The following is a 24328-nucleotide window of genomic DNA, read 5'->3' as shown; positions in this document are numbered from 1 at the left end:
CTGCTGGCCAGCCCCTCCGCTCCACCCATGCCCCCCCAGCTCCAGCCACAGGACAAAGCGTCACCAGCAGCCTGCCTGCTGTCCTTGTTTTCACCAGGAGGTGGTTAGAGCTTCTGCGTGAGTTGCCTGCCAGTCAGGTTTGGGAACTACAAGGTACATCAGTGAAAAAAGGAAGCACAGGGTGGTGAACTCTGGGTTCCAGCACTGTTTCTGAGCAGAAGTGGGCTTGCTGTAATCCTGCTGGCCAGGACGCAAGTGGAGAATGGTCATCGTGATGCACCTTGATTCAGCTTTTCCTCCACGCGAAGCACCTTTCCAAGTGTGTTGCATTTATCCATCCATCTACCTTCACGACAGCCCCATGAGGGAGGCAGTGTCACTGTCCCTATTTTCCAGATGGGGAAACCGAGGTGCAGCGATGTTAAGAAGCATCTGGGAAGTCATGGGGTCAGGATTCCAGCCATAGACATTTGTCTCCAGAGCCCAGCCCTTAACCACTTTCCTCCATTGTCTCCACTGATTGTCACGCTCCGGGTTGGACTCGGTGAGTGACATCAGCTGTCACCACCTTCCCCGCTATTGCCACAGTCAGCAGAGACAAGTGTTCTGATATTCCTGTTCCAACCCTGGTCCGCCTCTGCCCTCTGGTGAGCTCACGTGTCATTCAAGACAAGCCTCACGGCCAGTTTTATTAACTTGTTCACTTCTGAGTGACCCAAGGCATCACATCTGACCCCTTGGACCTTTTCTTCTCCCCCTCTGTACAAGGAGAAGGGGGCTTATGAAACCTCTCCATTCCTCTGCTTCTCTGACACAGTTCTTAGAAATTTCTTTCTTCCAGGGCTTGTAAGCACAAAGTCACAGATGCTACTGGTGTGCCTGGTCACACATGCACACATACATATGTACACACATCATACACACAGCATACACACACAAGTGCAAAATCTTGAACAACGTTGTAGACGCTCTATGGAAATTGAGCAGGGCTGCCGGGAGTCTGGCATGTTGCATTTTTCACGGTAGGAATGATCAGGGGCAGCTATGAGCAAACATTTAACAGTTGGGGTTCTCACACATTTGTGCAGTTATCAGCGGGCTTTCACAGCCATTGTTGTGTGAGATGCACGTGCATGTGTGTTCTTGTTCATAAGTCTTGTATCCTTGCCTTTGGCCTGGACTGTAATTAACGCCCATGGGAACAGGGTGTTTTCTGGTGTCTCCCCTATATTGCCCAGTGCAGAGACGCTTCTAGCAGGTGATCAGTTTGTACACGTGCATTGACGAGTAAAGCAAAGACACTGGATGACTTATACTAACGGGACTTAGGGGGTGAGGTGCACCCCCCATCCCTGTGGTATCGTGGGTAGCGGCCGCCCAGACCAAACCCACAAGCTCCTGTCTAAGCCTGCTCCTCGCTCAGCCGTCCCACCCACAACTGCTGATCCTGGGAAAGGTATGCCCGCACCCCCTGCTTCTCTTGTGTCTCTGTCTGTGCCTGACTCTCCTTTTCCATCTTCTACGTGGAGCTTTGCAGGTTCTCCCTGAACTACTGCCTCTTCTCAGGCCCTTCACCCCTTTTGATTTTCCTCTCCGGGGAGGAGCCAGATGCAGGCATCTGAGCAGCTGCTGGAGAGAGAAGGACTTGGAGCTGGAGGGACTGGCCTCCCAGCACCACTTCATTTGGACTGTCCTTCCCCCGAGGCCCAGCTGCACACCAGGAGTGCCGGGACCCGCGCTGGACCTCTGGGGAGCTGCAGGGTGAGCCCTCAACTGTCCTCAGGTGGGGTGGGCCTGAGGAAAGTCTCTCCACAGCCACGTCTGGGGTCTGCTGTGCATGGAGCTGCAGGGTTTAGGGCTAGAACAGGTGAGTTCCCTCCCTGGGCCTGACAAGGATGGGAAGGAAGCCAGTGTTCAGTACCTGCTGGTTTCCGGGTGACATGCCCTCTGGGCTCAGGTTAGGCTGGAAATGACCAGTCTGAACCTCCTAGTCCTGCCTGACCTTGAACCAACTTTGTTGATGAGGGAGGGGCCGGGGCTGGAGCTGATGAAATACCTCCTCGGTCACCGGGCATGGTGGGTTTGCACAGCTCACTGACCCCTTCTGTGGATGGGGCTGGGTGGTGGGAGGGTGTAGCCTGAGGCAGGGCCCCAGGAAGCTGAGCTGAGCTCCCGCAGAGGAGCATGGTAAGGGTGGAGGGGGCCTCGGGGGCCCACCCTGTGGCATGCTGGGATGAGAAAGCAAGACTCAGCAGATAGGTCAAGAATTATTCTTTTTTCTCATCCTCCCCTCATTTCAGGCCATGGGTGGAGACCTTTGCTGTCCCCAGGCTTGTAGACCAGGACACATGCCTTCCAGGGGTGCTTCTGCTGGCCCTGAGGCTAGGGGGACAGAGCCACTGCTAGGGGGACAGGCCTCCTGCCTTGGCTTCCCAGTCCCCCAGGGTCGGTGCTGGAGAAAAAGCCTCAGCCTGCAGCCTGCTGGCTACACAGCGACACCTGGTGGGCCTTGGGTGTGGTCACAAGAAGATGCCAGAGCCTCCCTTGCAGGCCAAACCCCTGGTTCCAGCCTCGCACTGGGCATGTGAGGGGACCAAGCTGCTAGGCTGTTGTCCCAGGCCAATGCCCCAGGGGGCTAACCCCCATTACCACCCCCGGCCCAACGTCTGGGGCGCTGGGGACCACCGGACCCCAGGAGATGAGCCTTGGCAGGATTCAATGCCCCATCACACAAGGACTTTTGGGGATCTGGCCAAATGGTGAAACCATGGTGCTTGGTCACCAGGGTTGGGTGGGGTTTGATTGGACGAGAACGGGCTAGGGGGGACTGGGCCCAGGATGGGTCCTCAGCTCCAGTGCCTGGGGACATTTGGAGGTGCAAAGCAGATTCTGCTGCTCTCCTCAGGGCTGAGTCACAATCCTTGCCAGGCCCTGACCTGGGCTTACAACACGCTGACGGGGACACGCTAGGTGAACTGGTTCTGCACAATTCCCCTGATGGCACCACCCACATGGGGGGCCCCCGAGCCTCTGTGTTTTTAGAACCGGACGATGACCAGGAAGGGTTCTGAGCAGCATTGTCACCCACTTCTCACTTTTCATGATGCGACTCAGGCAACGTCACCCAACTGAGCGGAAAACAGGCTTGGAGGGCACGCAGTGACAGGTCGCTTCCTGTGGACTGTGCGAAGTGGGGGACCCAGGTCCGCTCCAGAGCACAGCGTTGCCAGGCATCTAGATGCTGAGCTGAAAGGCCACAGATTCTCGCGGGGGATGGTGCACAGGATTTTCCCGATCTCTTTTCTTGGTTTCTCAGTGTTGAACAGCTACTGGCTTTGGACTGTGGGGCTGGAATTCAGTTTCCTTTTATTTATTCATTTTTTTCTTTTTTTTTAAGGTGCTTTTAAAATGTTTTTGAAAGTTTATTCATTTATTTGGCGGGGGAGGGAGGGGCAGAGGGGGAGAGAGGGGGAGAGAATCCCAAGCAGGATCCGCACTGTCAGGAACCCAGATGCTGCAGGAATACCATCCAGTGTCTCGCAGACCCCGTGGTTAGAGCTGGTTTCCCCAGTCAGCAGGTTGAGGCAGTAGAAAGCTTAATTCCAACTTGCCAGGCATCACCCTGGGCTGGCAGGCTGTTCTAAGCCCCAGGCTCCTGTAATTCAGTGCCAGGGGATGCAGACCCCTACGATGGGGTTGAGTATGAATGTAGAACCCCTGCTGATGTGTGCCACACCCCGGAGAACCCCTGCTCCCCATCCCTCCAACCTTGCTGTAGGCTGTGTATTATAGATTCCACTTGCCTATTGCCTGGGGTGCTATATCCTGGGCCAAGGACGTTCTTTTTCAAGGCTGCGGTCAAAGGTCAAATTTGAGCTTGAAAAATGTGCATGGTGGTGTTGGCCATGGATTAGGTTAGGAGAGCTCTCCTCCGAGGCTGAAGCTAAAAGACTGTCAGAGAAGGTGTCAGGAGAGATATGCCGGGGGTATGGGGTATGCCCTGGGCTGGAGGTATAAACTGGTAGATTCTACCCCTCCATGTGTTCAGTACCTCCCTTCACAGCCCTACCACTGAAGCGTTGTATCAGTTAAGACTACTTCAGTTGTAAGTTACAGCATTCCAAACCAAACTAGGAAAAAGGGAAATTATTAACACATTTGGGCCTCAGCCTTCAGGCACAGTTCGATCCAGGGGTTCAAACAGTGTCATCAGGGACTTATCTCTCTCTTGGCTCTCAGCTTTGTCTCATTCTGTGTACTGGATTTATTCTGAAGAGGGGCTTTCTTCCTATGTCAGGAATGTGACAGCCAATAACCTTAGATTCACATTTTTCCAACCTAATAGGTCTCTAGAAACATCTTTTCTGTCTTTCATATCCCAGGAAGGACTCTTAACTGACTTGCTTGGGAGCATGTCCATTAATGAACCCATCCACATAGGGTCCTCTGACTTGGTGGCTTGGGACACTCTCTGACCCTCACATCCCTGGAAGAGGGGGGGAGGGCACCATGATTGACAGCTGCATCAGCACCACCTGGGGGAAGGGGGCGGGGAAATGAGTTGAGTATGCAAAGCCACAGCTGCTCTGCTCAGAGGGACCTGCCCAGGGGGCTTTCCTCTTCAAATCAGAATGTCAGTGCAGGAGTGTTAAACTTCTCAAATCCACCCTGGCTCACTTGACAAAGGAGAGAGCTGAGGCCAAGGTAAATGCCTTGCTCAAAGTCATCCTGTGTTCTGCAGAGGCAGGACATCGTTCCTGGTTCCATCTCTAATTATTCTAGTCAAGAGCCAAGTGCAGTGGCCAAAAGGGTTGTCTGAGAATCCCCTCTTCTTCCAGAGACTTAGAGGAGAGCCAGGGGATGAGGACAGTATAGTGGGAGGCTCCTTAGCTCCTTATCCATCAGCCCAAGGCCTTTGTCTCCCCGACTCTTCAGCCTTCTCAGGGTTATAAGGCAGGAGCCCCCCACCCCAAGGAGACGGTCACTGGGCATCAGGACACGAGAAGGTAGGCCTGGGAGGCTGGCTAGGAATGCGGGGAGAGTACAAAACAGAGAGGTGGGTCTCAGTGTGTGGGGGTGAGTCATCTGAGGGTCTAAAAGTCAGGCTAACCTAGGGGATGGAGGCACCTTGGGAAAGCCTGGTGAATTCTGGTCAACACAGGACCCTCAAGCAGAAACATTTTCAGCTGTCATCTTAAGAGAGGTCCTCACCCAGGGCAGGACATGAAGTCCAGTGTGTGTGTGTGTGTGTGTGTGTGTGTGTGTGTGTGTATGTGTGTGGAGGGGGAGGGGGTGCGGGAACCAGGAAGGAAGGCAGCTTCTTCCTCCTTCTGGCCACATGATCAAAGCTCTCTCTTTATTCATGGTCACATGGCCACCCCAAACCACTTGCACATGTCTTCCATGTGACCCCCTGCCTTCTGTTGTCACGTCATCTACACCCCTCCCCACAGAACACTGGCTCGCTTTTCTCTAGCCCACGAAGTTCTACCCCATAGCTCCGGACCTGGCTTGGGTTGTGTCTCCTGTAGGCTAGTGGCCCTCAACTTCAATTTTGCCCCCCAGGGGACATTTGACAAGGTGGGGAGATGTTTTGGTTGTCACCCCCGTCAGGGGTTGCTATTGACATCTAATGGATAGAAGCCAGGGACGCTGACCCTCTTACACTGCACAGGACAGTCCCCACAACAAAGAATTATCCAGCCCGTCACAGGAATCGTGCTGAGGTTGAAAAGCCCTGCATGTTGGAGTGTCCGGGGCAGTGCTACCCAGCTTTGCTCCTGTCTCCTCAGGCTGAGCCTCCACCCCAAGCAAAGCCAATGTGTGCTGGTTTAACTCCCAGCCCCCCTGCTCACTGGCTGTGTAATCCTGGGCAACTAACTCAACCTCTCTGGGCCTCTGTTTCTCATCTGTATAAAATAGGGCTAATAATAGTACCCACCTCATAGTGTTATGAAGATATCTTTAGATGGCTTTATACACCCGCACCCACACCCACACCACACACATACACACACAGAATTTAGAAAGGTGCTTCACTCAGAGAAAGCACTCACTGTATGTCAGCAATTATTCTAATCAGTGGTCGTTAGGATTGAATCTCCCTTTGGGAAAGTTTTGGAAATTTGTGTGTGCCTTTGGTGGGGAGAGGTCTTCTACTAGAGTCATGCCTGAGTATTTGCATATGGAAATATGTGTTGCTTTATTATAAACTATTTTTTAAGTTTATTTATTTATTTTGAGAGAGACGGGGCACGGCGGAGAGGCAGAAACAGGGAAAGACAGAATCCCAAGCAGGTTCCACGTTGCTAGCACAGGGCCCGACATGGGGCTCGAACCCACAAACCATGAGATCATGACCTGAGCCATGACCAAGAGTCAGACGCTTAACCAACTGAGCCACTCAGGTGCCCCTATTAAAAACTATGTTTTTTCTTTATAATACAGTTCAGGTGTTAGATTGATTAAAAAATATTATGTCTATAGGTTGGTTAACAAGTTGACTTTCAGATTTTTAAATTATTACACAATATTTTAAAATAACTTTTAAAAGGAGCGTTGTTGGGGCTCATGGGGGCTGAGAGACACAGTTCTAGATAAATGAATCATAGTGCCTCTCTTGCTATTTAAACATTTTTTTAAGTTTATTTATTTATCTTGAGAGAGAGAGAGAGAGAGAGCATTAGCGGGGGGGGGGGGGGGAGGACACAGAAAGAGAGAGAGAGAGAGAGAGAGAGAGAATCCCAAGCAGGCTCTGCACTGTGAGTGCAGACAGAGCCTGATGCAGGGCTTGAACTCACGAACTGTGAGATCATGACCTGAGCCGAAATCAAGAGTCGGACAATTAACTGACTGAGCCACGCAGGCACCCCTACTTCTGCTATTTTTGAGTGAGGGCACACCCACCAACTGAAAGCTTGGCATAAATGCACACATTTAAGCAATTTTTACCAGCTCTCCCCACCCTTGTACCCACATCCAGGATACATCCAGTCCAACTCTGCCCTCTCCCACCCTCGCCAGTGCCCAGCTGCGTGGAGCCCCCAGCACTGCCAGTATGGGCCCAGAAGGGTAGAGCTCAGAGCCGGGATACTCACGGTCGGGGCAGGCACCCAGCCCCGCCTGCCAGCTGCCTGATCTAGAGAAAGTCTGATGTTTTCCAAGGAAGGGTGTTGCTTCCCACCACACCCTCTGGCAGGCTCAGCCTAGGGATTCTACAGCTCAGTTCTGGTCTTGACTAGAGCCCCTTCCTCCCCTCCCTGCCCCGCCTCCCCCCCAGCCTGGGCTCTTTCCATCAGGTTTGTCCTTGTTACAAAGTGATCGTTATAAGAAAAAATGGACAAAGTCACAGAACAGAAATCACACCTACTCCTGTTATCCGAAGAAAGCCCTTGCTGATATTTTAATTTTTTCTTGGAAATCATGCTTCTGCATTGTATTTCATTTTTTAACACATGCTATTTTGTAACCTGATTTTTTTTACCCCACCCAACTATATATCGTGAACATCTTTCCAGGTCATGAAGTATTCTACTACCAAGAAATGTCAGTGAGGGCCCAGTATTCTATAAATAAACCATTATTTATTTAACTAGTTTATTGATTGCTGGACATTTTGTACCTCGTTTTTGACCTTGTTTGAATCCTGGCACTGCCACTTAGTATCTGTGTAATATCAGGAAAGTCATCTCCTCTTGCTGAGCCCCGGTTTGCTAGCACGTCCACTGAGTCGTCAAACGCCCCAGTGCCCTTGGGCGTTGCTTTGAAGACCCCCAAGTTGTTGTGTGATGAAGTGCTTGGCACAGTGCCTGGGACGCGTCCCCAGGAGTGCTTCCTCGATGTGAAATCTTCATCCCTTTCTCTGCTGCGCTTTCTTCTGCTTGTTCAGGAGCTCCATGTATGCCTTGGCCACCCTGAAAGATGGGCTTCTCGTGACTATCATTCTCAGGGGAGGAGGCCGTCTGCCTGCTCTTGGCTGAAGGAACGAGCTCATCATGGACTCTAGACTGGAAACTAGCACCCAGTGGGGATTGGACTACCAATCAGGCCAACGTCTTCCATGGCTGAGTCTGGATTTCCAAGCAGATCTCTTAGGGCAGAGCCTTTGGAAATTCCCATGATGTAAATTTCCTGGGCTAGCAAGAATGACTCACTACCCACCTCTTCCAAGGTGAGGGGCAGGTCTGCTCAGGTCCCTGGGCACCTGCCAGGCTGTGTGCTCCCACCTTGATGTCCAGAGATGTGACACTCTTGGACAGCAGCCATGGTCCAGGAATGTCACACACACCTGCCCCAGGCCATTCTAACCCTGTGTGAAGGTCTGACCGGGCCTGCCTTGAACCAGCTTGGGGGGCCACGTTTTTCCACAGCCAGGCGTCCCCAGGACCTAGCCACGGGTATGACTAATCACAGTGCCCATTTCTACTGCAAAAGGAAATGCCCAGGCCCACAACCCTGACTACAAAAACAGCCTCTCAGCAGAGATACTTGCTTCCAACAACCAGAATGCAGGCCCTAAATAACCCCAAATAGAAAACTTAGGCACAGGCCCTGTGCACGCACGTGCATGCGCGCGCAAACACACACACACACACACACACACACACTTCTTCACATCCCTCCCATATTCTCACACCCATGTACACACACACACAACCACCCAATGTAGGTGCCAGACAGCAGTTTATGTAACTTAGCTTGGGCTTGGTCATGATGTTCGGAGGTAAAAGTGGGAAGAGTAGGGACTTGAGACCCCAGATGCCAGACTGCAGTACTTAGAAGACGCATGCGCTGCAAACAGGAAATGAGATGGCACGCCCACCGTGGCGCCCCGTTTGTCCGACCACGTACGGTGCTCTGACTGGGGTAAGAGGTCCTTACCTCCTCTCGACCCACATGGAAAGTAAGCACAGGAGGTCAAAGCGCTGGGAGAGGTGAGGAAGGGGTGTGAGAGAGAGGCCCTGGGCAGGGAGGCAAGTTGACCTCAAGGAGGAAACGGGATTGCAGACGATCCTGGAAGTGTTGAGAGGATCTCATCAGAAAAGGTGGGAACCTTCATCCCCCCAACAAGCCCCAAACCTTGGGGGTTTCAGTGTAGAAGAGGGAATCAGTGTAGAAACTTTTACAAAGGAGTTTAAGGCAACCAATACTTAGGGAGGTAAAAAAATTCCTTGTGTTCCACCTTCCCCGGGGAAGCGCTGTCCCCCACTGGGGGCACAGCCACCCCCACTTTTTCCTGAGACAAGACCTTCTTAAACGGGTTGGGCAGCGCCACTCTGCCACTTCTTGGGGGAGTTTCCGACAGGGAAGATCTGGGCCAGTGGCTCGCTGTGGCCGGGGTAACCGCTCACCGCCATGAACTCCGCACCCTTGGGGCGCCTGGGTGGCTCCGTTGGTTCAGCGACCAACTCTTGACTCTTGATTTCCGCTCAGGTCCTAATCTCAGGTTCATGGGTTTGAGCCCCACCTTGGGCTCCACACTGACAGTGCAGAGCCTGCTTGGGATTCTCTCTCGCTCAAAATAAATAAATAAACTTAAACAAACAAACAATGCACCCTTAAGGGTCACAGACAGTTCTTGGTCTCTGCCCCTTGACTCACTGGCCTCAGCTGTTGCATTTTTTCAGTTCATGTGAATATTTTACCTGTTTCTCTGTCTCCTGTACTACTGTGGTCCTCCACCTGGGTGGCCTTGTCTCTGAGAGAGATATGTGGCAATGTCAGAGACCTTTTTTGGTTGACACAGATGGAGGGGGTCCTTCTGGCCTCTAGTGGGTGGAGGGATGCCGGCAATGTCCTGCACTGCACAAGACAGCTCCCGGTGACAAAGAAATAACTGGCCCCGAACATCATTAGTGCTAAGGTGGAGACACTAGCTTATCAGTTCCAGTCGGATCATTGTGCTTCCTCTGCCAGCATCTCCCCCATTTCTAATGTGGGATTTTTAGTCCACTGTGGGTTGGGGAGCTGGTTAACCAAGCTTGCTAGGACCGGTTCTGAAATGAGAATAAAGAGGTGTGGTATTCAACCCCATGGACTTCTCATGAGTCAAGTGCATGAACTTTGTGAACCTGACTTGGGCTGGACTGGGCCTTTGGAACTGAACATAGGACTCAGTGGCTCTAGCAAAGGCAGGGAGGTGCCAGGGACAGGGGTCCTGGGCCTTCGAAAGGGGGGTCCGTAACACACAGAACAGACCTGGCTTTCTCTCTCTGGAAGGCTGGCTTCCTCCCACCTGGTTGGACCTTGGCTCGCTTCTCTTTGGCTTCTGCTCCCCAGTGTTCCAATCCATGGCCATCCCCCATGTTTCACTCTGCTCTACAACTTGGCTCCTCCTGGCCCTCATTCTGCAGCCAGGCAGAGAACAATGGGCCCTCTTTCTTTCTTTTGGGTTTTCCACAGTGTCCTGCATAGGCAAGAGGGTCACACTTGTGACCTCTGGGTAAGTGACATTTTACCGTATTTGGTTTGGGAACATACCATATGTATAACGTGCCAACACTCTGTTCTTGGCTCAGGCTTGCTAATTCCAGATTTTTTAGGATTTTGGTTGCAAGGAATGGAAATGAACTCTGGCTGGGCTAAGCTAAACAGGAAATCTATTGGAAAGACCCAAAAGGTATCTCAAGAATTCCAGGGCAGGCCTGCCACTGGGCTTCAGGGATGCACTCAACCCAGAGACAGGGCATTGTGGGGGACACGGAGAGCCCTTCCTCCTCTCTCTACCTTCTGCTTCCTGCTCCTCTCTCCCCATGCACAGCCCTGCTTTCTGGAAGTACAGAACTTGGGGTAGAGAATATCCAATAAAAACAACAGTAGCTGAATCTATGTGCCCTCCACTCAGAAGCAACCAGCTTGGGCTGGAACCTCGTGGTCTTGATCCCTGATCTCTGGGGAAGGACTTTGATTGTGGGTGTGCGAATAATATACTAGATATCCATGGTGACATATACATCAATGGCCAAGGCAGGATACTGAAAAACAGCTTGTCAGAGATGTGGGGAGAGCTCCTGTTTGGGGTCTGGGCCGGGTTGAAATGAAAGCAGAGATACCCAGTAGTGCGTGTCGGGGATGGGGAGGGCCTGGCCTCGTTCTGTTCAATCTAACACGCTCGTAGGAGAAATGGCCGTAGCTGCAATTCCCAAGGAGCTCCCCCTCTGCCGAGGGAGTCAGACAGACGCACAGACCAGGAACGACAATACCGAGTTGGGATGTCCACAATAGTGGTATAGACGGAGTGCCCTGTGCATGCCAGGACAAAGAGACAGCTAACTCTGCCAAGTCAGGTTAGCTCAGGAAGAGCAATGTTTGAGCTGAGCCTTGAAGGATGGAGTGAAGAAGGACACGCCTGAGCTTGTCGAAAGCCCCAGGAGGCCTGGGTGACTGGGTGACTTCAAAACAACATCCTTGGGAGGATGTTTTCTCCTTTCCCCACAGTCCCCTCCCTTTTCAACCCCTGGATGAGGGTCCTCTTGCTGCTGTCACAAATTACCCCCAGCTTAGTGGCTTAACACAACACAAACTTATTTTCTTACGGTTTGGAGGCCAGAAGTCCGAAACGAGTCTTACGAAGTTCAAATCAAGGGGGAGAATCCATTTGGCTCGGGGAGTTTCCTTGCCTTTCCAGCTTCTAGAGGCCACCTGAGTTCCTTGTCTCATGGTCCCCTTCTTCCAACTTCAAAGCATATGACTCCTGCTTCTGCCTCCATGATCCCACCTCCATCCTGCTTTTGACCTTCCTGTCTCCCTCTTATAAGGACCCTTGCAATTATGGGGCCCACCTGGATCATCCAGGATTTCTCATCTCAAGACTCTTAACTTAATCTCACCAGCAGAATGCCTTTTCTGTGGAAGGGAACATTCCCAGGTTCTGAGAATTAGGATGCAGACATCTTGGGAGTGTTGGTGGGGGCACCATTCGGCCTACCACAGCCTCCTTCACCGCCTTTCTCCTCCCTGCTGGAGGCAGAGGCACCAATCTGATTGGAGATTGTGACACTCCTGGGGTGGGTGCCTGCTCCCAGCGTTCCAGGTTCTCCAGCTGTGATTGGAGAGTCCATTAGGGTTGTGCAGGGTCAAGATTTCAGGGGGCGGGGAGTTGGAGGCCCCGCCAGCTCTGTGTTAGTAAAGCCAACCTTGTGGGCAGGTCCGTGCTTAGCTCCTTCTGGTTTCTTCCTGATGGTCCAAGAGCCCAAGGGAAGAAGTGAGTGCCGAGCTCCCCATGCCTGCCACAGTAGTGGCTGTTGGCTAGGCGGTACGAGAAATACGGTGCCCCGAGCAAGACACAATGGACTTTGTGTTCCATCCTGGGGCTACAATTTATTTACCTTATTATTTATTAAAAAAAAAAGATTAATTGTAAGTAATCTCTTACGCCCATGGTAGGGCTCAAACTCACAACCCCAAGATTAAGAATTGCAAGCTCTCCCAACTGAGCCAGCCAGGTGCCCCTATTTATCTTATTTTTTTTAAGTAACCTCTACACCCAGTGTAGGGCTTGAACTCATGACCTGGAGATCAAGAGTCTCATGCTCTACCGACTGAACTAGCCACGTGCCCCTCTAATGTCTCTTTAAAATTTTTTTTTTAATGTTTATTTATTTTTGACAGAGAGAGAGAGACAGAGAGACGGGGGAGGAGCAGAGAGAGAGGGAGACACAGAATCCGAAGCAGGCTCCAGGCTCTGAGCTGTCAGCACAGAGCCCGAGGTGGGGCTCGAACTCACAGACTGTGAGATCATGACCTGAGCCAAAGTTGGATGTTCAACCGACTCAGCCACCCAGGGGCCCCCTTCTTTTAAAAAAAATTTTTTTTAATGTTTATTTATGTAATGTCTCTTTTAAAAGGTAGCCTCAGTTACCTGGGTGGCTCAGTCAGTTAAGCATCTGACTTTGGTTCAGGTCATGATCTTGCGGTTCGTTGCGTTCAAGCCCTGAGTCAGGCTCTCTGTTGACAGCTTGGAGCCTGTTTCAGATTCTGTATCTCCCTCTCTTTCTGCCCCTCCCCTACACACACTGTGTCTCTGTCTCTCTCTCTCTCTCTCAAAAATAAATAAACATTTAAGAAATAAAAAATAAAAGGTAGCTTCGGGGTAGGGGGAGCGGCTGGCTGGCTCAGTCGGTAGAGCGTGAGACTCTTAATCTCTAGGTCATAAGTTCGAGGCCCATGTTGGGTGTAGAGATTACTTTAAAAACTGAAAACATTAAAAGAGACATTAGAGCAGGTCTTAGAAGCGTGTTCAGGAGGAAAGGACTAGAAACATGTCATGTGATGAGCAATCACAGGAAGTAAGAGAGTAATTAACATTTGGTGAGTGTCTAAATGTTAAGGTACTTTGCATGGAGGTGCTTTAATCACTCCAGAAACCCTTGAGAAAAGCACACTTATCCTCTTTAAACAAATGAGCAAAGAGGAGCTCAAAGAGCTTAAGAACATCTCCTAAAGTGACCCCACTAAGGAAGTAGTGGGGCTGGACTTGGAGTTGGGGGCCTGTCTGACCACCCCTCCCAAGTTGAGACCTGAGCCTCTCCATACAAGAATTTGGTCTAGAGAAAGCTTTTGGAGCAACTGCTGGCTGCCTGCCCTGTGACCATTCTCCCTTTTTTCTTTACCAATAGTGCTTGGCATCATTTTATTTTTATTTGAGGCAGCGATGTCCAGATGGAAGCAAATAAACAGAAGACGTCCTCTGCCCCGGTGCGACTTGTGGAGCCCATGTGACACAATTCTGGCCTGTGGGACACGAACAGAAGTCTGCTGGGTCTTTCTGGGAAGGTTTTGTTTCCTTGTTGCTTTTCTTTTTCTTCCTGCTTGGAGTGTAGACTGGAGTCTGGAGGTGGAGGAGCCACGTTGCAACCATGAGGCAACCCCAAGGATAAAAGGTACCTATCATGGACGGCGGAGCAGATAGGTAGAAAGGAATGGGGACACTGAGGTGGTCATGGAGCTGTCGTCCCAGCTCTGGGCCACCCACCCAGCCCTACTGTAATGCAAAGAGCTCTCTCCCTCTGCATTTGGTTAAGCCGCCTTAGTCTGGTTTCTGTTTTGTGCAGCTGAACTCAATCCCTACTAGTAAAAAGGGAGATGCCAGCTCTCCTTGAACACCTGAAGGACTGTCTTTGGAAGTGGGCTTGGACTTTTCCTCTGTTGCTAGTGACTGCAGAAGGTTTAGGGAAACAGAAACTGGCTTGGGCAGATGGAGGAAGAACCTTCCAGCTCTGCTCTTGGTTCTTGGCTCAGTGGAAAAGTTGACAGTGAGTCAGGGGCAGTCCGCACCCAGGGGAGAGTCTGAGCAGAAACTGGATGACCCTAAGTGGGGCCAGATGCGGAAACAATGTTTGGATCAGATAACAGGCAAATCGCTGACGTCTACATATCTGAGCATGTGACAGGGTCTGTCAACACATGACCCTCCTAATAATGAGTCTGCAGGATTGTATATATGCACATGTAAGGGAATAAGCCTCCCCTGATAAAACAATTCCCGGTACAGGGGTAGCCCTGGAGGGAGAATCACAGTGGTTGGGGGATGGTGGCTGGCTTAGATAACCTGGTTATTCTGATTTTGTATTTTCCCTTGGGGGTCTCCCTCTTCTGTCATGTTATCTCCCAGGGGGTCTAGCACTCAAAATCTCCGCAGTTACAAGTGGCATAAAGTCCCCCAAAGGATTATTGACCCAATTAAAAAGTCTTAGGGGTTGTGGTTTTCAGGCATGGCTGGATCAGGGTGCCCAGATGCTGTCATCAGGAACTTTTTTCCTTTCCTCTCTCAGTGCCGCTTTTCCCTGAGTGGGCTTCGTTCTCAGGCAGTTTCTCACCTGGCAGTGGCCAGATGGCAATGTCACACTTGCGTCACAGCAACCCCAGCAGTGAAACAGTCTTTTTTCTCCAACCATTCAGCAAAAATGCTGACGAGGGCTGTCGTTGGCTCAGCGAGGTCACATGCCCTCTCTTGGCCAATCATGGAAGTCAAGGACACACAGTGCTGCCATTGATTATGTCAGAGTCATGTGCTCCTCGACGGAGTCTGGTGAGATGTCTGCCCTACCTCCACTGAAGGGAGGGAAGGATGGGGTCCCGCCCAGAAGAAGGTCCATCCGTGCTGGTCAGGGTAAAGCAACAGATATCTCTCTAGTGTAGGCATGCAGCCCCCCTTTCACAGTCTGGCTGAAGGCTAGTCCCTGACCTTGGTGTCCATGCACGTGGTCAAAACTGTCCAAGTCTTTCTCTAAGGGAGAAAAGGAGGACCAAAGACTCATTAGGAAGCATAAATGCAGCCTGGCTCACCACGTAAAAGTTTATGACTTCAATATCCAGCTCAGCTGGGACCTGGATGCTGTTTGCAGGAACTTCTACCGGCTTTTTCTGCCTTTAGTTCTCCACCTGCCATTGCAAGGCACTGGTAGAACTTCCCCAAATGAAGACGCTAGGCTTTTCGACACGTGGATTTGATGTGACTCAGCCAAGAAGACTTCTAACCCTGCTGCCCACTTAAACCTCGCTCTTGGGGTTCTGGAGGCCACCGCCTCTCCAGCCCCTTCACGGAAAAGGAAAGAGGTGCTGCCTTGACTCCCTCATCAGCAGGCCATTCTGGTATGTATGTATGTATGTATGTATGCATGCATGCATGTATTTTTATTGCTTTAATCAGAGTAATAGGTTTTTTAAAAATCAAATACACTAGGGGACTTATAATGAAACCTCCAGAGGCAACTATCTTTATTATTATTTTTTAATTTTTATTTTTTTAACTTAAAAAAATTTTTTTTTCAGTAATTTTTATGCCCAGTGTGGGATTTGAACTCAAAACTCCAAGATCAAGAGTTGCACATTCTGCTGCCCGAGCCAGCCAGGTGCCCCTACATTTCACTTTTTCAGTAATTTGTTATGCTATGTACCTCCAGATTTCTAAATGTACTATATATTTTTTATTTATTTTTTGATGTCTTTTTTTACACTTTATTTTAGAGATAGAGAGTGTGAGTGGGGAAGAGGGGGAGAGAGAGAGAGAGAAAGAGAGAGAGAGAGAGAGAGAGAGAATCCTAAGCAGGCTCCACACGCAGTGCAGAGCCCGATGTGGAGCTCTATTTCATGATTGTGAGATCATGACCTGAGCCAAAACCAAGAGTCAGATGCTCAACAGACTGAGCTACCTAGGCTCCCCTAAAGATGTTATATATAGTATATATAACATTTAATATGTATTAGATATTTTTATATATTTAGATATTTATAATATTTTAGATATTATCAGTTGACTTTCTATAGTGGAATCTTAGGATTTAGGTCTCTAACCACACACCCTACTCCTCAGCCTAACGCACCTGTTCTCTGACATTTTTGCTGAAACCACTATTTAGTGTTTACATTATTATGTGCGTGTAAAACTAGTTCACAGCTGAGCCCTGTAGTGCACCATGATTATATTTCCTCTCTTATGCAACTTGGAGTTACTAGATTTGCCTCTTTCTTTTTTGTCTGCTTGGTTAGCTGTTTGGGTTTTTTTTTTTTTTTTTTTTCCTCTCTCTGGGAGCCCTGTCCTGCTTCAAGCTGAACTAGCTAACTCTGCCATCATCCTAGAATGCTCCTTCCCTCCATCATCCTGGGGATCCTTTATTCCTTTCTCTTTTTGGTGGCACAAATCCTTCCTTTCTTCCTGAAAAAGTGTGCCTTAGAAGTAAATATTTTGAGGCCTTGCATGCCTGAAACCTTTGCGTTCTCACCTCACACTGACTGATAGCAGTTGGGCTGGATATAGAATTGTGGGCTGGACACAGTTTCTTCCTCAGCACCTTGAAAGCATTGTTCGTTGTGACTGTTCCAGTGTCACTGTTGCGAGGGCCGATGCAAATGTTTATTGAATGAGTGAGTGACCCCGGGAGTGCTTGTCACATTCAGGTTGGTGAAGCTATAGACCTTGACACCCTGACTTAGCACGTGTTGCTCTGCTGTCATCGTTGTCCACCCCTGGCTTCCGTGTTTTGTGAGGGGCAGGGCTCTCACCCTAACTGTTCTCTGGAGGGATAAGTCCAAAAGTTTCCATGGCTGGGCTCTGGGAAACTTTCAGCCTGGTTAGTGCTGGTTCCGTTCCCCGAGCTGCTACAGAGGTCTACTACGTTCAAACACTCCCGGAGACCGCTGGTTGCCTGCCAGCCTCTTCCTTTTTGCAGGTGGAGGCAGTTCAGGCCACCTCTGCATGTGAAGGGTCCTGTGGCCGAGGCGGCTCCTGCCAACTGGCTCCTGACTCATCACAGTTCCCTGCACCTGCGAGCCACCCCATAAGAATAACTCTCAAGACACTTCTCCTCTCTGTTTCCACTGCCCCTGCCTTGGCTCAGGCCGTGACATCTCTCTCCTGGAGTACTCCTATAGTCTCCTAAACACATCGTATGGTCTCTTCAAAACATGTCCACGAATCTTTGACGCTCTTCCTTCCGAAAGGCGGAGGCTGACTCCTCTCCCCTTGAGTATAGGCTGGACTTACTGACTTACTTCTAACAATGGAATTACCCTCCAAACCACGGCCAAAGCAATCTATCTAAAATGAAAATCTGAGCAAGTACTTAACATTTTTTCAACTTGAAGTATAGGTGAGGAGGTGACATATGATATTAAGTTAGTTTCAGGTGTACAATGTGTAGTGATGCAACACATGTACATTACAAGATGCTCATCACAATAAGTATCTGACAATATTACTGACTATATTCCCTGTGCTGTGCTGTGCTGTACTTCTTAATCCCCTGCACCCGCTTAGCCCACGATCAAGTAGTTTTCCTTCTAAAATCCTGCCCGTGCCTACTCACAACTCTCAAGGAGAAATCCTAACTCCTTTGCTTCGCACTCAAGGCCCCCTCTATCCCACCTGGTCTCTCGGCCTCACTCCAGGGCTTTGTTCCAGCGACACTTCTCACGCTCCCTCACGCGGAACTCGTGGCACTGCCCTAACCGGGCCATGCATATGTCTTTGGGCCCCTGTCCATGTTGTTCTCTCTGCCTGGACTGACCCACATTTCCCTCTTTCTCGAACTAACCAGCTAACTAACTAGCGTCCCAACAAATTAACTAACAAGAGTAGCTTGGGTGCTGGTCGATCGTGAGCCCTACCGACGCTTGGCACCACTGATCCTTCACCTCCTGGGATTTGAACTAACAGCATAAAGCCAAAGAGGGAGGCTGGCGAGGGTACGTAGCAATGGATTCCTGCTCAGAAACCCTTTGTGACTTGTCCCTGAGATAACCAGGAGGTACTGGTTGGTTTGGGCATGCTCACGCACGATCCCGTCCGTAATAGCTCTCAAGTCAGCGCATGTCTGTGCATCTGACTTCCTTATGACAAGCTCCGTGGTGAAACCCATTTATTTTACCCCTTCTTCCTCTGCTGTGCCCACTCTACCCTCTCTTCCCGGTTGGCGCCTGGTACCCAGGGTGTGCCTACCTGGTGAATGTAGAGGGAGAGCTGGGTGAGGAAGGCTGCGTGGCTTGCTGACTCCGGAAGGAGAGCCACCCTCTCTGTTCCCCTCCCGGTCGCACACGGCCTCATTGCCCCGCTGTCAGGTTAGGTCAGGTTGCCTAGAAGCAGTGAGGTGGGGATTCTTGCACACGTGAGTTTTTGAGGGAGGGCTCTCAGGTGACTGCCAGGGGAGTGAGGGGAGCAGGAGGGGGCAGGGAAGATCTTGGCATCTTGGTGTGTTCGGCTGAGGTATGGCCTCAGCTGTTTTTTTGGGGGAGCTCTGGAGTAGGAGCAGCGCCACGAAATCGGTCACATCGTGAGGCAAGGAGACTGGCCTTTTGTGTCCCAGTATTGGTCAGTCATTGCCTCAGTCAGGAAACAACCAGCATTTCAGGCTGTGCAGCTCCAGGAGGCCGGGGGCAATTCTCAGAAGAAGGGGTCAGCTGTGAGCATCTCACCCCCACAGTGCTTGGGGGTGGGGGGGCCAGCCTGGCGCAGGGATCTGGGTCACTATGCCCAGCAACTTGGGTGCACAGCTCCCGGCCTGAAGGTGCCTCTCTGGGCCCACTGGCACCCAAGATTTAGGCTGCCGGAAGCCTGCGGCTGAGTTGGGAGCTCAAAACAGGCCTCTAGTTTGCCCAAGGAACTGCTTACAAAAGAAGGCTTTGTAGTGGACTGAATCATGTCCCCGTCACATTCTCGTCCACCTGGCACCCCAGTATATGAAATAGGGTCTTCGCAGATGTTTTAAGTTAAGGTATAATTTATATAAGGTATAATCTGTCCCAGATTTGGGATGGGCCCTAAATCCAATGGTGAGTGTCCTTATACGAAGGGAAGACACACAGAGACACACAGGAAAGAACCACGTGACAGCAAAGGTGGAGATTGGAGCGATGTGCCTACAAGGCAAGGAACGCTAGGAACCACCAGAAGCTGGAAGAGGCAAGGAAAGATGCCCTCCTGGGGCCTTCAGAAGGAGTGTGGCCCTGCCAGCATCTTGGTTTTGGACTTTTGGCCTCTTGAGCTGCGAAAGAATACATTTCTGTTGTCTTGAGCCACGCGGTTTGCAGTCATGGGATAGGCAGTCCTTGGGAACTCACCCAGGCCCTCAGGCCTGACGCAGGGGCGAATACAACACCCCAGGCTGGGAGTCTCCCTGCCACCAACTTCTTGTGTAACCTGGGCAATCCTTTGCCTTCTCTGAGCCTCGCTTTCCTCACTTGTAGGCAATCTGCCAGTCCTAAATCTGGCGTGAGGGCGTGAGGTTCCCCCGAAATTCCCAGGCTGAGAAGTCTTAAAGACACCCCGATTCCCAAGTACCCTCCACTCACCCCTGGTCAGGGGTGCGGGCCCAGACCTGGGTCAGGTGACTCCAACACATCTGCTCTGCTCCCGAGGCCCCACGTGGGCATCCCTGGAAGAGCAGGTTTCTGAGGAACCTTCTAGCTCTAGGTCTGTGAGAAAAGACTGAGGAAAGCACACCAGAACGGGTAGCTGGCTGCAGGATCTGTTGTTAAAACAGAACAACTCCCTAAGTGGCACATTTTAACGTACTAAGCTGACGTGAGGGTTTCTAAGACCGAGATGGAAAAACATCTGGGGCAGAGTTTCTCCAGCTCTCTGTGGTCATGGGCCAATTGTTAAGTGCAGGAGGGCTGTGCGGTGCCTTCTCATGGGCGCGAAAACAATGCGGTAGATCTACACTAAAGTGCCCGCAGATGCACGGGACACCCTGGAAAAGGCGGGGTGCGAGCAGTGGTCTCTGGAATGGGGTCCTGGGGCTGGCGGGCTGCCCATAACCTTCCTATTGTCTCCTCTCTACAGGTTTTGAATTTTTTACCCTCTGCATGTATAACTTAAAGAAAAAAAAATCAGCATGCTTCAAAGCAAAAAGGAAAATGCCCTGGTGCTTGCAAATAAACACAGAAGAAAGAGAAAGGAGTTTCTCGGCTCCTCCCTTTCCCCACGTGGCCAGCCCTCTCGGCAGTTCCCCTGTGAGTCTATCCATATATTTGTGCACCTGCCTCCTGCAGCGCCAGGTGCCCAGCAAGGCCAAGCGTTAAGGGTGGGAGGTAGGCTTGGCACCCCTGGAGCCTGGGAGCTGGGAGTGCAAGATTCCACACACAGGCAGCCATGCGTGGGCAACAGAGGCTGAAAAGTAGCCACAAGAGGCAACACACGGAGGCCAGCTGGAGGGGGCCCATGTTTCATTCCATAGCATAAAGCTTTGTACTCAAAAACTTTTTTAATTAGTGAAATCGCCAAATGAGTGGTGGAGACAGCAAGTCCTGTGGGCTCCAGGGGAGGACAGAGGGCTGTGAACAGACCCCAGGGAGCACTTGTCTAGGGGGAAATTCTGAGCTGGGCAGATCAGGTGGGGAGGGGAGGTGACTGGGCTCAGGTATGTTGCTGGGTCCTGGGACTGGGGCGTTTTGCCCCATTTGGGCACCCGCTCCCCAAGTGGCACATTTTAACGTACCGCGTTGACGTGAGGGTTTCTAAGACGAAGAAGGAAAAAACATCTGGAGCAGAGCTTCTCCAACTTTCTGTGGTCACGGGCCAATTGTTTTCCTAATGTGTAATCAATGACGAGCCGTTTCTTTTGTAAAACATAACACAAAAGAATTGCTGGAAGAAAATGAAATGAACAAGGGACATAAAATACAAGCCAATTTTTTTTGAAGTAGGCTCCATGCCCAACGTGGGGCTTGAACTCACAACCCTGAGAGTGAGAGTCACATGCTCTGCCGACTGAGCCAGCAGGCGCCCCCCCCCCCAATTTTTTTTTTATTAGATTCAACTGACAGAAAACCGTTCTGTCGAATTGCTGTGACAGTATCTAAATGCTTGGGGACGGTTCTTGGACTTCTCTCATCCTGGATCTGAGCAAGCGGCGTGCACGGCGTGCCAGACCACGCTTCGAGCAGCCCTGCTCCAGAGAGAGAGCGCCTCAGCGAGCGAGGTGGCGAAAGCTTCAGAGAAGATGGCCAAAGAGTGGGGCTTTGAGAGCGCTCCTTCCCAACCGCCCCCACGCCCCCACCCCTTCCGGGCTTCGCCCACATCCTGGTGTCTGATGCTCCTGCTGGGAGAAGCCCCTGGAGAATCAGGCAGGCCAAGCTGGGATGAGTGGTGTCCTGGCATGTTCATTCTTCAGGATGCTTACACACTGTGTTATTTAAGTATTTGTTCAACATTTGTTCGGAGGAGAGGCTGAGTCCTGCCTGGGGCGCAGGGGTAGGAGAAGGAGGCTGGCAGAGGCTTCGGTTTCTCCTGGACTCTCCTTGGCGCTTTGGTCCTGCCCCCAGGTTGTCGACCCCTCTTCCTCAGTGAATGCCCTGCCGGTGACCAGACTATCCTCTTTGGAAGGTGGCTCGGGATGGAGCATATTCCTTGGTGAAAGTCTCTCCCTGGCCCTAGGCAGCTTGTCCCAGTGGGTCCTGTGGTCTCCTGAGGTCTCTCCTTCCTGGAGAGGTGCTGGAGAAGGCAGCCTGCTCAGTCTTGTTAGGACCCGTGAAGTTTTAGCACCCAGAATGTGAGCCTCCTCCTGGTTTAGTATCTGGACAGCTGCCCAGCAGGCCTCCTTTAATGACTCTTATTAACCTGTTTCCCTGCCGTGATGGGGCAATGATAATAAGAATAAAAATAACTACCCTTGTCTGACCCTGAGCCAGGCACTGGGCTCAACACCTTACGTGCACTATCTTGTCTGTCTCACAACCCTGGGAGGGTGAGTGCTGTTCCCATTTTAGAGACAAGCAAACTGTGGCTCCACTTTTAAGCAACCTGCCGAGGTCACACAGGTGGTGGCTGGGAGAGGCAGGAAGGCCAAGTCTGTCTGACGCTGAGCCCCCATTCTGCACCAGGGCGTGGAGGCCTCCGACGAGTGGGGAGGAAGGAGAACCCAGAGTGGGATCTAGGTGTTGGTCTGAAAGGAGCTGGGCCAGCGCAGGCTACAGAAAGCTGAGCAGGGGCAGAGCTGAGAGTGACGGTCACCTTCTCCATCTCCTTGGGAGAGGAAGCGGGCAGCCCCCAGCTCCCCCGCCGCAGTGCACACTTTGACTCTGGGCTCAGGGGACACTGGCGGGTACCGACCTCTCCGCCTGGCTTCCACAGGAGGTTTTACACTCAGCCCTCTCGCGGGGCTATAAGGTGCCAGGCAATCGCCAGCTTTAGGGTGATTTTACCCCAGGACACCCCTCAGCCAGCCAGCTGCAAGACGATGAATAAACTTGGGGCTTTTGCATTTTGTAAAAGGTTAAAAATAAAATGATTGGGGGATGTGATCAGGCAAGACCCCTTCCTTTGCCCCTTTTCCCAGCAACCCCCCCAGAGAGAGAAGGTCTTCAGGTCAGAGGGAAAGAAAGCAGCTGCAGTGAGACAATGAACATCTGGGCTGGGTGTGGGCAGTAACACAACGATACAACGAACATCTGGGCGCTATGCCTGGCCCTTCTCACCTCTTCCCGGCTGCACTGAACCCTCAGCAGGGCAGACGCTGGAGGCCCCACTTATGTTTGGATAAAGAGCAGGGGGACAACCCCCCTGGTGTCCCCGTGTTGCTACGAAAGCAAAGGGGCCTTCTTACAAGGTGAGAAGCTAAGATGTCTCCTGTGATTCTTTTCTGCAAGGTGCAGGGGATCCTTTCTGGTCACCGGGGAAGGAGAGAGTGACAAGTCCGCGGGGGAGCTGCAGTAATACGTCCCTCAATAACGTGCACCTCACGGGGCACCTGGGTGGCTCAGTCGGTTAAGCGTCCGACTTTGGCTCAGGTCACGATCTCTCTGTTTGTGAGTTCGAGCCCCACGTCGGGCTCTGTGCTGACGGCTCAGAGCCTGGAGCCTGCTTTGGATTCTGTGTCTCCCTCTCTCTCTGCCCCTCCCCTGCTCATGCTCTGTCTCTCTCTGTCTAAAAACTAAATAAAACATTAAAAAAAAATTAAAAAAAAAAAAAGAACCTTGTTAGACTCCACGTCAGCTCCATACGTACAAACGACGGATGTTGCATAGAATATAAAAGTCATGAAGCACGATTGACAAATGCCATGTGTGAACCCACCATGTCACTTGAGGACTATGCACAGCGTTTGCTCCTCACCGTGACCTGTGAGGTCAGTGTGATTGCTCCCATTACAGACAACTCAATGAGTCAAGTTCGCAGGAACCAGCGAGGGGCTGAGTCAGGATTTACGCGCTGTTGGTCTGATGCCAAAGCCTGTGCCCTTCCTCTTCCCTCGCTCGCTCTCTAGGGGTGAGAGTTCCCTGCCCACTCCGTCTGTGCCCTCATTTTCTGTAGGACTGTAGACTCACCCCTCCCGAGGTGTCTGTAGCCTGCTGAATCACAGAGTTTGAAGGGGCTCCCGATGCTGAGCTGGGTCACCCCAGGCTCTGGGTACCCTGTGGTGTCGAGGACGCAGAGGAGCCCTCAACGGTCTCGCTCCGTACCCCCTCAGCAGCCAAATGGCGATGTTGCGGCTGCCAAGAGCTAAAAACACCCACTTTATCAGCCGTTTCCAGGTTTAGCACACAAAGCTGCTGGCCACAGGGAAAAGACTGGGGTTTGCATTGTCCATTGTTGGGTGACCTGGGCCAGGTGTCCAGAAGCTAAAGTTTGGTCCCCGTCATTTGATTTTCTCTCATTCCCTCCCCCACCCCATGCAAACGGGGTACCGATTGTTCCTGGCAAGCCAGGGGCTCAGTTCACTGAGGGAGGGAAGTCCCCTCCCAAGAGACCTGTTCTAAAGGGGGAGGGGGGTTCTCTTACCCTTGGCTCCCGGCTGGCATTTAATGGGTACAGCATTGCTGAGACTGAAATACTTACATTCCGGTTGGTACATAGCTGCCCAAGCCTCCCCGCCAAACCCCCCACCACTGTCCC

At 51.4% G+C, this 24328-nt stretch overlaps 1 long non-coding RNA gene and 1 other non-coding gene across 2 annotated transcripts; one reads left to right on the top strand and one right to left on the bottom strand.

Annotated features, from left to right (window-relative positions):
* Positions 1-820: 820 nt before the first annotated feature.
* On the top strand, positions 821-23291 carry LOC105260673. The gene is made up of 5 exons (XR_002158809.2): positions 821-1761; positions 13617-13880; positions 14772-15591; positions 20279-20448; positions 23083-23291. It is a non-coding gene; the product is annotated as an uncharacterized LOC105260673 (long non-coding RNA).
* Positions 21148-21221, bottom strand: TRNAE-CUC. The gene has a single exon. It is a non-coding gene; the product is annotated as a tRNA-Glu (tRNA).
* Positions 23292-24328: the final 1037 nt, after the last annotated feature.

The sequence above is a fragment of the Felis catus genome, chromosome B3 (genome assembly GCF_018350175.1).
Source record: "Felis catus isolate Fca126 chromosome B3, F.catus_Fca126_mat1.0, whole genome shotgun sequence".
NCBI lineage: Eukaryota > Metazoa > Chordata > Mammalia > Carnivora > Felidae > Felis > Felis catus.
This window is presented reverse-complemented; position numbering and strand designations above follow the sequence as displayed.